Source organism: Manis pentadactyla, chromosome 13, assembly GCF_030020395.1.
Source record: "Manis pentadactyla isolate mManPen7 chromosome 13, mManPen7.hap1, whole genome shotgun sequence".
In the NCBI taxonomy this organism is placed as follows: domain Eukaryota; kingdom Metazoa; phylum Chordata; class Mammalia; order Pholidota; family Manidae; genus Manis; species Manis pentadactyla.
This window is the reverse complement of record NC_080031.1, coordinates 56,691,211-56,705,756: the sequence shown is the minus strand read 5'-3', so window position 1 is coordinate 56,705,756 and position 14,546 is coordinate 56,691,211. Positions and strand designations below refer to the sequence as shown.

Below are 14,546 nucleotides of genomic sequence, written 5' to 3'. Positions count from 1 at the left end.
GACATTTAGGTTGCTTCCAATTTTTGGTTATTGTAAATAGTGCTGCGATAAACATAGGGGTGCATTGTTCTTTCTCAAACTTGATTGCTGCATTCTTAGGGTAAATTCCTAGAAGTGTAATTCCTGGGTCAAATGGTAAGTCTGTTTTGAGCATTTTGATGTACCTCCATACTGCTTTCCACAATGGTTGAACTAATTTACATTCCCACCAGCAGTGCAGGAGGGTTTCCCTTTCTCCACAGCCTCGCCAACATTTGTTGTTGTTTGTCTTTTGGATGGCAGCCATCCTTACTGGTGTGAGGTGATGCCTCATTGTAGTTTTAATTTGCAATCCTCTGATAATTAGCGATGTGGAGCATCTTTTCATGTGTCTGTTGGCCATCTGTATTTCTTTTTTGGAGAACTGTCTGTTCAGTTCCTCTGCCCATTTTTTAATTGGGTTATTTGTTTTTAGTTTGTTGAGGCGTGTGAGCTCTTTATATATTCTGGACATCAAGCCTTTATCGGATGTGTCATTTACAAATATATTCTCCCATACTGTAGGGATCCTTTATGTTCTATTAATGGTTTCTTTTGCTGTACAGAAGCTTTTCAGCTTAATATAGTCCCACTTGTTCATTTTTGCTTTTGTTTCCCTTGCCCGGGGAGATATGTTCAAGAAGAGGTCACTCATGTTTATGTCTAAGAGGTTTTTGCCTATGTTTTTTTCCAAGAGTTTAATGGTTTCATGAGTTACATTCATATCTTTGATCCATTTTGGGTTTACTTTTGTATATGGAGTGAGACAATGGTCCAGTTTCATTCTCTTACATGTAGCTGTCCAGTTTTGCCAGCACCATCTGTTGAAGAGACTGTCATTTCACCATTGTATGTCCATGGCTCCTTTATCAAATATTAATTGACCATATATGTATAGGTTAATGTCTGGATTCTCTAGTCTGTTCCATTGATCTGTGGTTCTGTTCTTGTGCCAGTACCAAATTGTCTTGATTACTATGGCTTTATAGTAGAGCTTGAAGTTGGGGAGTGTGATACCCCTACTTTACTCTTCTTTCTCAGGATTGCTTTGGCTATTCGGGGTCTTTGCTGTTTCAATATGGATTTTTGAATTATTTGTTCCAGTTCATTGAAGAATGTTGCTGGTAGTTTCATAGTGATTGCATCAAATCTGTATATTGCTTTGGGCAGGATGGCCATTTTGACGATATTAATTCTTCCTAGCTACGAGCATGGGATGAGTTTCCATCTGTTAGTGTCCCCTTTAATTTTTCTTAAGAGGGACTTGTATTTTTTAGATGATAAGTCTTTCACTTCTTTAGTTAGGTTTATTCCTAGGTATTTTATTTTTTTTGATGCAATTGTGAATGGAGTTGTTTTCCTGATTTCTCTTTCTATTGGTTCATTGTTAGTGTACAGGAAAGCCATAGAATTCTGTGTGTTGATTTTTTATCCTGCAACTTTGCTGTATTCCTATATCAGTTCTTGTAGTTTTGGGGTGAAGTCTTTAGGGTTTTTTATGTACAGTATCATGTCATCTGCAAATAGTGACAGTTTAACTTCTTCTTTACCAATCTGGATTCCTTTTATTTTTTTGTTTTGTCTGATTGCCATGGCTAGGACCTCCAGTACTATGTTAAATAACAGTGGAGAGAGTGGGCATCCCTGTCTTCTTCAGATCTCAGAAGAAAAGCTTTCAGCTTCTCACTTTTCAATATAATGTTCACTGTGGTTTATCATATATGGCCTTTGTTATGTTGAGCTCCTTGCCCTCTATTCCCATTTTGCTGAGAGTTTTTATCATGAATGGATGTTGAACTTTGTCAAATGCTTTTTCAGTATCTAAGGAGATGATCATGAGGATTTTGTCTTTCTTTTTGTTGATGTGGTGGATGATGTTGATGGACTTTCGAATGTTGTATCATCCTTGCATCCCTGGGATGAATCCCACTTGGTCATGGTGTCTGATCCTTTTGATGTATTTTTGAATTCAGTTTGCTAATATTTTGTTGAGTATTTTTGCGTCTACGTTCATCAGGGATATTGGTCTGGAGTTTTCTTTTTTGGTGGGGTCTTTGCCTGGTTTTGGTATTAGGGTGATGTTAGCTTCATAGAATGAGTTTGGGAGTATCCCCTCCTCTTCTATGTTTTGGAAAACTTTAAGGAGAATTGGTATTATGTCTTCCCTGTATGTCTGATAAAATTCTGAGGTAAATCCATCTGGCCCAGGGGTTTTGTTCTTTGGTAGTTTTTTGATTACCGCTTCAATTTCATTGCTCGTAATTGGTCTGTTTACATTTTGTGTTTCTTTCTGGGTCAGTCTTGGAAGGTTGTGTTTTTCTAGGAAGTTGTCCGTTTCTCCTAGGTTTCCCAGCTTGTTAGCATATAGGTTTTCATGGTATTGTCTAATAATTCTTTGTATTTCTGTGGGGTCCGTCATGATTTTTCCTTTCTCGTTTCTGATACTGTTGATTTGTGTTGACTCTCTTTTCCTCTTAATAAGTCTGCCTAGAGGTTCATCTATTTTGTTTATTTTCTCGAAGAACCAGCTCTTGGTTTCATTGATTTTTGCTATTGTTTTATTCTTCTCAATTTTATTTATTTCTTCTCTGATCTTTATTATGTCCCTCCTTCTGCTGACCTTAAGCCTCATTTGTTCTTCTTTTTCCAATTTCGATAATTGTGACATTAGATCATTCATTTGCGATTGTTCTTCCTTTTTTACATATGCTTGGATTGCTATATACTTTCCTCTTAAGACTGCTTTTGCTGTGTCCCACAGTAGTTGGGGCTTAGTGTTGTTTTTGTCGTTTGTTTTCATATATTGCTGGATATCCATTTTGTTTTGGTCACTGATCCATTGATTATTTAGGAGCGTGTTGTTAAGCCTCCATGTGTTTGTGAGCCTTTTTGCTTTCTTTGTACAGTTTATATCTACTTTTATGCCTTTGAGGTCTGAAAAGTTGGTTGATAGGATTTCAATCTTTTTAAATTTACTGAGGCTCTTTTTGTGGCCTAGTATGTGGTCTATTCTGGAGAATGTTCCATGTGCACTTGAGAAGAATGTGTATCCTGTTGCTTTTCTATGTAGAGTTCTGTAGATGTCTATTAGGTCCATCTGTTCTAGTGTGTTGTTCACTGCCTCTGTGTCCTTCCTTATTTTCTTTCTGGTGTATCTGTCCTTTGGAGTGAGTGGTGTGTTGAAGTCTCCCAGAATGAATGCATTGCATTCTATTTCCTCCTTTAGTTCTGTTAGTATTTGTTTCAGGTATGTTGGTGCTCCTTTATTGGGTGTATATATATTTATAATGGTTATATCCTCTTGTTGGACTGAGCCCTTTATCATTATGTAATGTCCTTCTTTGTCTTTTTTTACTTTCTTTATTTTGAAGTCTGTTTTGTCTGATACCAGAATTGCAACACCTGCTTTCTTCTCTCTGTTGTTTGCATGAAATATCTTTTTCCATCCCTTGACTTTAAGTCTGTGCATGTCTTTGGGTTTGAGGTGATTCTCTTGTAAGCAGCATATGGATGAATCTTGCTTTTTTATCCATTCTATTTCTCTGTGTCTTTTGATTGGTGCATTCTGTCCATTTACATTTAGGGTGATTATTGAAAGGTATGAACTTATTGCCATTGCAGGCTTTAAGTTTGTGGTTACCAAAGATTCAGGGTTAGCTTCTTTACTATCTTACTGTCTAACTTAACTTGCTTGTTGAACTATTATAAATGTGGTCCAATGATTCGTTATTTCTCTCCCTTCTTATTCCTCCTCCTCCCTTCTTCATATGTTGGGTGTTTTGTTCTGTGCTCTTTTTAGGAGTGCTCCCATCTAGAGCAGTCCCTGTAGGATGCCCTGTAGAGGTGGTTTGTGGGAGGCAAATTCCCTCAACTTTTGCTTGTCTGGGAATTGTTTAATATCTCCTTCATATTTAAATGATATTCGTGCTGAATACAGTAGTCTTGGTTCGAGGCCCTTCTGTTTCATTGCATTAAGTATATCATGCCATTCTCTTCTGGCCTTTAGGGTTTCTGTTGAGAAGTCTGATGATAGCCTTATAGATTTTCCTTTGTAGGTAACCTTTTTTTTCTCTCTGGCTGCCTTTAATACTTTCTCCTTCTCTTTGATCTTTGCCATTTTAATTATTATGTGTCTTGGTGTTGCCCTCCTTGGATCCCTTGTCATGGGTGTTCTGTGTACCTCTGTGGTCTGAGAGGCTATTTCTTCCCCTAGTTTGGGGAAGTTTTTGGCAGTTATTTCTTCAAATACACTTTCTATCCCTTTTTCTCTATCTTCTTCTTCTGGTATACCTATATGCAGATATTGTTCCTTTTCGATTGGTCACTCAGCTCTCTTAAAATTCTTTCATTCCTGGAGATCCTTTTATCTCTCTCTGCATCAGCTTCTCTGCGTTCCTGTTCTCTGTTTTCTAGTCCATTAATGGTCTCTTGCATCTCGTCCATTCTGTTTTGAAGTCCTTCCAGAGCTTGTTTTATTTCTGTATTCTCCTTCCTTAGTTCTTGCATATTTCTCTGCAAGTCCATCAGCATTGTTATGACTTCTGTTTTGAATTCTTTTTCAGGAAGACTGGCTAAATCTATCTCCCCAGTTTCCTTCTCAGGGGAAGATGTAGCAGATGCCGAAGCTGTCTGGGTTAGTCTTGTCTGGATCAAATTTTTTTGCCTTTTCATGTTGACAGGTGCTATTGACTGTCAGCTGGAAGGGCCAAACTTTTCACTTGCTACTGGCCTTTCTTTACTGGGACAACTGCGACCCCTAGTGGCTTGTGTTTGGTAATTGCATGTAGGCTGGGTCTTTGTGTCTTGCCCGGCCGATATGGAGTGATCTCCCTTTCTGTGAGCTTGGTTTGCCTTAGGCTGTTTCTCTGCTTTCACAGAGTCTGGTGTGGTAATGAACGGTGAGGCTGTTTGGCTGTTTACCTCTGTGAGGGGTCTCAGAGCTGTTGCCCAGGGTGTTAGTGCGCCCAGTTTTCCCTGTAATTTTCAGCCACTGCTCTGTGACCTGTGTTGTTTCCGTCTAGCTGTTAAGTCCCTGTCCCTTTAAGACTTTCAAAAAGCACTCGCTTTCCTTTGTCACTGGGCATCAGCTTCGGAACCCGCTCAGAGGTCTTGCTGCCCTATTTCCCTAGTTTCCAGCCCTCCACGTATGCACTGTGTCTGCGCTCTGGTGCGGGTGGCTGGGGCTGGGTGTTTAGCAGTCCTGGGCTCCCTCTCCCTCCTGCTGGGAGCTGGGTGGAGGTGTGCTCGCTGGGCTCTCGCATGTGTGGATGTAGTCTGGCTGTTGTCCTGTGTCTTCTGGTCTCTCTTTTAGGATTAGTTGTATTTGTTTTATTTTCAAAAATATATATGTTTTTGGGAGGAGAATGCCACTGTCCTACTCATGCCGCCATGTTGGCTCCACCTCTGTCTCTCTCTCTTTTAATCTACTTTTCTTTTGTTCAGTTTGTTTTGTTTGTTTTCGTATTCCACATATAAGTGAGATCGCATGGTATTTGTCTTTGTACACTTGGCTCAGTTCACTTAACATAAAACCCTCAAGGTTTATCTGTGTTGCCACAAATGGCACAATTTCTTTCTTTTAATGACTGAATAATATTCCATTGCATATATGTCCCATATCACCTTTATGCATTGATCTATGGATGGACATTTTGGTTGCTTCCATATCTTGGCAATTATAAATAATATGGCAGGAAATACAGAGGTGCATATATCATTTTGAATCAGGAATTTTGTTTTCTCAAAGTGGAATTACTGGGTTGTATGGTATTCCTGCATTTAGCTTTCTTAAGAAACACCCTACTGCTTTCCATAGTGGCTGCACCAATTTAATTCCTAGCAACATTGTAGGGGGTTCCCCTTTTCTTCTTGCCAACACTTGTTATTTCTGGCCTCTTGGACAGTGGCCATTCTGACTTGCATGAGGTGATAGCTCACTGTGCTTTTGATTTGCACTTCCCTGATGATTAGAGATGTGGAGCATCTTTTCCTGTGCCTGTTGGCCATATGTATTTCTTCTTTGGAAAACTGTTTAGTTTCTCTGCCCATTTTTTAATATATTAAAAGTTTAGATTAAAAGGTTTAGAAGAATATTGAATATTGAAGATATTGAGAGGTGAGCAAGTCATACTGACTTGCTATTCTGAAATAAGCTTTGAATCACTTGATTTGCAATAAAACACTAAATTCCTGTCCAAATTTTAGCTATACTAACTTGTTTTTATTATAAAAATATCCAACATCATATCATCCCATTAAAAGCTGATCTATTTTAGAAAAATTATTATTTACATTTGTAATAATCAGAGATCCATCAATGTCATGATTTGTATAATACAGAGATTCTTATCTTCCCATTCTAACTTCTTCCTTCCCACATGTCCTCACAGAATAAAGAGTAAACCAGAATTCCTTTTGGACCCTGATGACCCTTCACCCATATCAGCTGGGAGTGATGGGGGAACTACGTAGGCAAGTGAATGGACAAGAATAGCTATTAAATATTTTGGTCCAGGAAGGCTGAACTCAAATCAACCCCCTAAGCAGGTTTAGAAAAATATTGAGACTACTAAGTGGAGAACAAAATGTTCATAACAGATATTTTTGTATAAAGGGTAAAAAGTAGCTGCCTGGGAAATACAATTTGAGTGTGTTCTGAAGGATTCTTGAGGTGTTTCTCAGACTGATTGATCTGCACTAGTACTATATGTAACTTGCATGAATCTTTTCAAAAAGTGGCTCTCATTCCAGTATAGGCTTTTTTGCATCTCCACAGCCATAGCTGTGAAACCTGAGGTAGACCTGTAAATATATCACTTCCTAAAGATACATTTAGGTATTTCCATGGACCCTTGCATGTATGATCTAAGTGTATTGTATTTCCTATACAGTGGTCCAAGCACTGTTAAATCCATGTAGAGCTCTCCACCTAATCTCTGTGTCAATCATTTCCCCTGAAAAGTGGGAATAGTGGAACCAATATGCACCAGTTAAGATTGAATTATAATAGAAATATTTGTTCTGTTTTCAATTATATCAAACAATGTTATAATATTTATGGTTCCTTTGCAAGTTTTAGACATTTTTGGATATGTATTATGTATAGCTGAAAAGTTATTCTGAATGATAACATCAAATTTGATGGTTTCAACTTCATTTCTACATATTAATAAATATTCATTGCTCAAGTGATAGTTTGAATTATATGTACTTCATTAAAAGTTATCAGGAAGAAAACTAAAAAGTGGTTGGAAATATATAAGTGTTTTGTCAAATCTCAAATATTTAATGCTCTATATTAAATAATACATTCCTTGATCTTGTAATGATACTCTTTAATTTTTAAATTTATCTTCTTCTGAGACTGCAGTCCTAAAGAGAACCATTGTCTACATTTTGAAAAAGCAGAATCTCTGAGTCACTCTCCTCCAGGCCCCCATCACCTCCTTGTTTCTCAGGCTGTATATGATGGGGTTGAGCATTGGGGTCAGGACGGTGCAGATCACAGCCAGTACTTTACCCTCTGTTGGATTTCGGAGGGATCTTGGGCACAGGTAAGTGTCAGCAAGGGCGCATAGTAGGAGGTCACCACGGCGAGGTGGGTGCTGCAGGTGGAATAAGCCTTCCTCCTCCCTTCAGGTGAGTGCATGCGGTGGGCAGCCAGGAGGGCACGGACATGGGAATGTGCAAGCCAGTGAGAGGGAGCACAATCCAGAGAGTGGTGCTCAGAGACACTGTGTGCTCGTAGACCCAGGTGTCCATGCAGGCCAGAGTCAGCGTGGCTGCGACATCACAGAAGAAATGGTTGGTGGCCGTGGATGGGGGGTAAGGGATATGGAGGACATGTGTGGTGTGGACACAGGCCTTGATGGAGCCCATTATCCAAGCTCCTGTTATCAGCAGCACACACGCTCTGTTGCTCATAACGGTGGGATAGCGGAGAGGAAAGCAAGTGACCACGTAACGATCATAGGCCATAGATGCCAGTAGTAATCCTTCTGCAGCTGCTAAAGGCAGGAACAAGGAACTCTGAACCCCACAGCCTAGAGGAGATGGACATGTTTCCAGAGAGATAACTGGAAGCCACCTCGGGGACGATGGTGGAGATGCGGCTCAGGCCCATCAGGGAGAGCCGGCTCAGCAGGAAGCACACGGGAGTGCGGAGGTGGGCGTCCAGGAGGGTCGGGGGGATCACAGAGAGGCTGCCCGGCAGGGTCACTGGGAAAATGAGAACAATGAGAATGAAGAGGAGCAAGCCAGCTGGGGATTGTGATTGTAATTCTCTATATTTCACTCGTTTAATTGTTCCTAAAAACGGTGTACATTAAGGTAAATACAGTGTAATTAGCTTTTTTATTAAGGTATAGTTCATATACAATATTATACTGGCTTCAAGTACACAACATAGTGACTCAACATTTATATGCGTTTTTAAATCCTCACCCCAACTATTTTAGTTAATATCTGTCAACATAGAAAGATGTTACAGAAGTACTGACAATATTCTCTGTGGAATACTTTCACCCATGACTAATTTATATATTATGATAGACATTTTGTGCCTCTTTACCCCTTTCCCCTAGTTTACCTCCCCATTCCACCCCTCCCCCATTCCAACCAACAGGAACTTCTCACTGTCTGTGAGACTACTGCTATTTTTTTCATTTCATTGTCTTTTCTTTCTCTTTCAATTTTCCCTTTTAATTTCATTTATTTAAGACTCTTTAAACAACCAGATAATTGTGGAACCAGATAATTGACAATCACTACATATGTCAAGCCTCTGTCATTAAACTAACATTATAATAAAGAAATAAATATGTTATAAATGTAAAGAAAGTGTGGAAGGGAGGAGAGGGGAGATTCAAGGATAAAAAGGGTTCTGTCTTTTGGAAGAAGGAATTTTGATTAACAGTCATGTAAACAGAGAAAAGAGGAAATGGTGTCCTTAGGGTCTTCTGAGAAGGAATGAGCATGTGGATTCTCTTCCAGAGGCAACAGCAGCAATATGTTAGCATAAGAATGTTGCAATATGTCAGTTTTTAATTATTTTCCAGAATCAAAGACAATCATACTGCTGAGGATGTCTCTGAATGTATGAGAGAGGTCACACATACACCACATAAAGACAATACACCTTTAAAGGAAAATTGTTATGTTCAGAAAAATATAAGGAGTTGTTAATTCTGCAGTATTAATAAAATGTGTGATAAAAAGGGTAATAATAAAAGACTTCCAGGAATCAAAAACAAAAGATCAATATTTTGAAAACATAAGAGAATTAAAGAATTGGGATAAGATGGCCTAACATATGCTTATGAGCATTCGTAAAAATGCATATGACATACAAATCATGGAGTGAATATTATTAAAGAAAGCATTTTTTCAGAATAGTTACATATGAGCTAAAATACTCAAATACAATGTAAAAGACAGAAAAATAAGGAGAAATAATTTATTAAAGTAAAGTTTTCCAATGCCTAAATAATTTCTTAAAAAAGAATGTTGTTGGGAATTATCAACATTAGTTATAAAGTTAAATCCTGAAAATGTCTTCAGAGAAATTATAGTAATATGATGACAAGAAATGTATGCATTAATGGCCAATAAGATAGCATCAGGTTTGGTAATAGTCATATTTTTATATGCGGCCAATAAATCATGAAATATGGAATAATGCCATCATCCCATTTCCCGAGACACAAAGTGGGCTGTGCCTATGTTGAGAGCACGCAGGAAGGGAGGATGGTGAAGGGACGGTGTGGGTGGGGTCAGCTCCCCATCTGCAGTCGCCCAGGTCCCAAATAATTGTTTGGCATTTGGGGTTTAGGAGTCAAGCATTAGAACATACAAATACTTTTTAAAACATTGGCAAAATACTGGGGAAAATTACAAAATAATTTGAAGCATTTGCCTTGGAGCTCACAGGGATGGATTTAAGTCAAACAAGAGGACCATTGTTCTACCCTGTGAGTTGTTGATACCCTATCCGTGCATTATTTGAGCAAAATATTAATATGATACAATTATTTCAGTTAATAATATGCATGTACTCAGCTTATTTTATATATGACCCACCAAATAAATTATAGGGATCCTACAGCACAATCCTAGGCAAATGTGGAAAAATTGATTTTCAACAGCTGCCAACAACTTGCAGAGAAAAACTGAGAGAATTCATTTTTTTTATAACATGGCATTTGGATTCAACATGAGAACTTCATATTGACTGATATTGTGGGATATGACTTATTAGTACAAACACTGACAAGATTGAAAATGTAGTATTTGTTATTACCAATTAAGTGCACATTGTATGTATTCCTATCATTTCCATTTCATGCAGGGCTGACTGTGGCAAAGTTCCCCTGAGGTAGTTAATATCACCTCAGTTTAATCATGAGGAAAAAGCACACAGAACAGAAATAATGAATGGCAAGTTAGGTGTATTTTTTGATGCCATGTCGCAGGACTGACAATGTGGCAGTATTTGATTGGCTCTGTCCCTCTGTCCTTTAACATTAAACCTGCATTTGATCATTTAAAGAAGTGTTGCATCTGAAAGGGAAGAAACCTCAGCCATGGAATATGTTTCAAGGTCTAAGGAAAACTGATTGCTTTTGTTCTCCTGTAAAAATATTACATATTTCCCTTTTATTTTTATCTAAGAAATAATAATAAGGAATCTTTTAAAGACCATTTAAATTTGATTTTCACCTGATTTCATTTTTCACATTCCACTTAACTTGTGATTTGGATATCAGGAGAAAAGCAAAATCCCATGGTTTCTCAGTGATTTGGAAAAAAAGCCTTGACCCTAGATGAGGTCCTTACATGGAAAAGAAGTTCAAGCTGTGAACTTTTACTGACCTTCTGCATTTGGTGTGGTCTGATGTGTGTCAAAATTTGTGTCAGAATTAACTTGACTGCTAGCTCTTGAGGCTGATATAATCTGGCAATTTACAGATGATAAGAGTAGATTCGGATATTTAAGTGGTATTATCTGATTGCTCTGCTAGTATTTTAGATGTTAGAGTGATAGATATAGATATTTACATTTTAATTTTTGTCTAAATAAATATCCCATAATTGCCCATAAAATTTTTGAGGTCAACTCTGAAATAAATTTATTATGTCTACTAAAAACTAACCTCAAAAATATCACATAAAATGAAAACTATTAAAATATACATTCACTACAGCTGAAAATGTAAAGAATGTATATGATTTCCTTTATGCCCAAATAAATTGGTTTTGAGTTCAATTTTATTCATTCCCAAATCTTTATCTCTTTCCTGCTCTCTTACCCCTAACCTGCCTTGTCTCCTGCAACAACCCAAACGTAACGACAGGTGCAAAGAGCACGCGCCTCGCCCTCAGAGCCTCTGAAGGAGCTCTGACTCACATCTCTGTTCAACACACAAATGCCCCTGCCTCAGTGATTCTGATTTAAAATAAGCACCTGTATTACTTTCTGTGTAAATCAAAATGTATATCTACATATTCAGGGTATATTCAGTTCCCTTATGATTAATTAAAATTGCTGCAATAAATGGAATACTGTACAGATGTTCTTCAAAAATTTATGCAGCAACCCCACTCATCAGCATATAGCCAGAGGATACAAAATCACTATCCACACTCCTGTGATTATGGCAGCATCTTTCATAATAACTAAGATATAGGAATGACCCTAAATATCCATTGACAAATGAATGAATTGTATGTTTAGCCTTCAAAAGTTAATACTGCCATTTGCAACAACATGGATAAACCTGGAGGGCATCATGCTAAGTGAAATAATCCAGGCTCGGGAAGACAAACACAGCTTGATGACACTTACGTGTCATCAAAAATATCAGAATCATAGAGGAGAGAACAGAATGGTGGTTGTCAGTGGCTGAGGAGAGGGAGAAAAGGTGAGTGTGTAAAATCTGCATTACTATTATTAAAATGAATAAACTCTGAAGATCTAATGCACAGCAATGTGCACATAGTTATGTATTGTCTTGTACACTTGAAATTTGCCAGGACGGATTTCACCAGCTGCTGGTGTTCTCAGCAGACAAAAGAAAAAAAAATTATGTGAGATGACAGATATGTTAACTAGCTTTATTTTGGTGATAATTTTAATGTGTACATATATGAAAATATTAGTTGTACACTTCAAATATATAAAATTTTTATTTTGTCCATCATACCTTAGTAAACTAGGAGGAAAACAACCACTTCATGATTGTTGAGGTAACAAAGTCTGTACAATTTCAGTGTGACATGCACCATCCTCATCAGCAGCTCTGCCCACAGCACGTCCTCATCATAGTCACTGTACCATCTGCTACCTGGATTTCTAAGTGATACAGTTATTGCACTATTTCTATCTACTCTTTCATTTTCACAACATGTCCTATATTGCTAATATATTATTTCACTGGAAGCTCCATGATATGCATAGAATATTAAAAATCAAAGGTAAAAATTAAACAGAAAGCAATTAAATCATGGAAATTTGTAAAGAAATTCTTGATAACCATAAAACCTCCACTATCACTACGAAGGCATGGATTATTTTCCAAAGGTGCCCTTTAAATTCAGAAAATAGTTTATTGCCCCATAGGCAGTTCATCTTGCCCATCACTATTTAACTTAAATGCTTTAATCCATTTTTTATTTCTGAGTTAAAACATAAAGTACCCTTTGCACCTATTTAAGAAACTACTTAAATAGGAAGAACAGTTTCATATAATATAAAAGCATGTTTAAGCAATAAGTTATCCTAGGAACCATTTAACCGCACTGTGCGATGACTGGGAAAAAGAAAGAAAGAAAAAAATCCCACAAACAACCAAGTAAAAATAGGAAATGTTATTCTCAGCAACTGATATTGAGGATTTGGACATATAAGTGTGAATTTTTAATTAAATTTCATGTGAGCCCATCCAGATCCCACCCCAATGTGACTCAACACTGTCTCGTACAAAGACCAGCACAGCATCCACCTTCCCCTCCAGGGAGCATGTTTATGAAACAGCCCCAAATCATTTTATTTTGTAAGAAGTGCTGCCATTCACACCCAAACGGCACTTAAAATATAATTCTGGGCTTGACCAACTCTCACATAGATCACTCGTTTCCTAAACTGATCTCCTTAAATCTGGTAGGATTTCAACCCAGACAACAATCCACACATTTCATAGCAGTATCAGCAGCTATGCAGGCACCTCCCAGTCTGCCATGAAAACATCCCTACTGGTGGGGAATAGTTTCTCTTACCTACACCCTGTAAAGCCTCTCCACTAAGACACAATCCTCCCCAACTCCAGGGGATTCATCACAGACCCGGAACACAAGGCCCCTTACCTTCCTCAGTAAATACACATATCTTTTAAATTCAATTGCATTTCTAAGACAAGTTTTGGCTGAATTATGTATAAATAAATTATCTTCATTTTTAAGTACCCTTTGCACCCATTTAGTATGTATTTTGTCACAAAGTATCTTCTTTTTTTAGTGACCATATCTTCATGATATGATATAATTTAGTTTAGAACTTAATATTATGTTCCATAAGTCCAGGTAATACATTTTTAGGAGTATATAGGTAATATCAGAATTGACTGTATTTTCAATTTCACTGTTTCACTACCACTTTGCAACAATTCTGTCCAGAATTGTATAATGATTTACAATTTAGGTTCATGGCATGTCTTAAAAAAATTGTATAAGTCTTTAAGCAGTTCACTCAAATTTAAACTTAACATATACATATATTGCGTGTTCTATTTTACAGCTAGCAAAGAATTTCTCTGACTTGAGTGGTGAACTAAAAGGCAGTATAGTTCCTCAGATAAGGGAAGCATTGAAATCTTGGGTATTCTTGGGACTAGAGACAATGTTAAATCACAGCGTACATGAGTTTCACATACCATAGAACTCTTTTCCAAACTTACACAATAAAGATGCTTCCGTAGTTATTTTTAGGAAACATATTTTAATGAAAATGAATCTATAGACTTTGCTAATGCTAGTACTTAAATACAGGTTTATATAACTCTTATACAGATTAAGGAACTCATTTCCTAAAATGATAACCTTGAATCTGGAATTATTTCAACCCATACAATAACCACATTGCCAGAAGATCAAAAGCTATGCAACTACGTTACAATTTTTATGAAAAGTACTCTAATTTGTTAGGTCATATTTCCCAGTTCAGTCAAATAAAGTTTCATTTTTTAGGTTCCCTGGTTACTGATATCCCTAAATGCATCAACTGTTTATTCTGATAGTTTATAAACAGCAGTTTCTTAATAAATTATAATAAAAATTCTCTTAAGTGTTTGTTGAATCATTCATTTCTTCTGAGATTAATAACAGTTAAAACACAATTAGAACATATACCTTTTATTGTCCCCACACTTTTAAAAACTCACCAGATTGGTTATCTGACAGTGATCTTACAGTCATCACATGAACAAAGTCATTTTTTTGAGCAGAAACCTGTGAATAGTTTTCAAACCACTGTAATA

The 14,546-nt window shown here is 37.2% G+C and overlaps 1 pseudogene; it reads right to left on the bottom strand.

Annotated features, from left to right (window-relative positions):
- Nucleotides 1–7,406: 7,406 nt before the first annotated feature.
- On the bottom strand, nucleotides 7,407–8,545 carry LOC130680213 (olfactory receptor 2L3-like; annotated as a pseudogene).
- Between the last annotated feature and the right edge of the window lie 6,001 nt (nucleotides 8,546–14,546).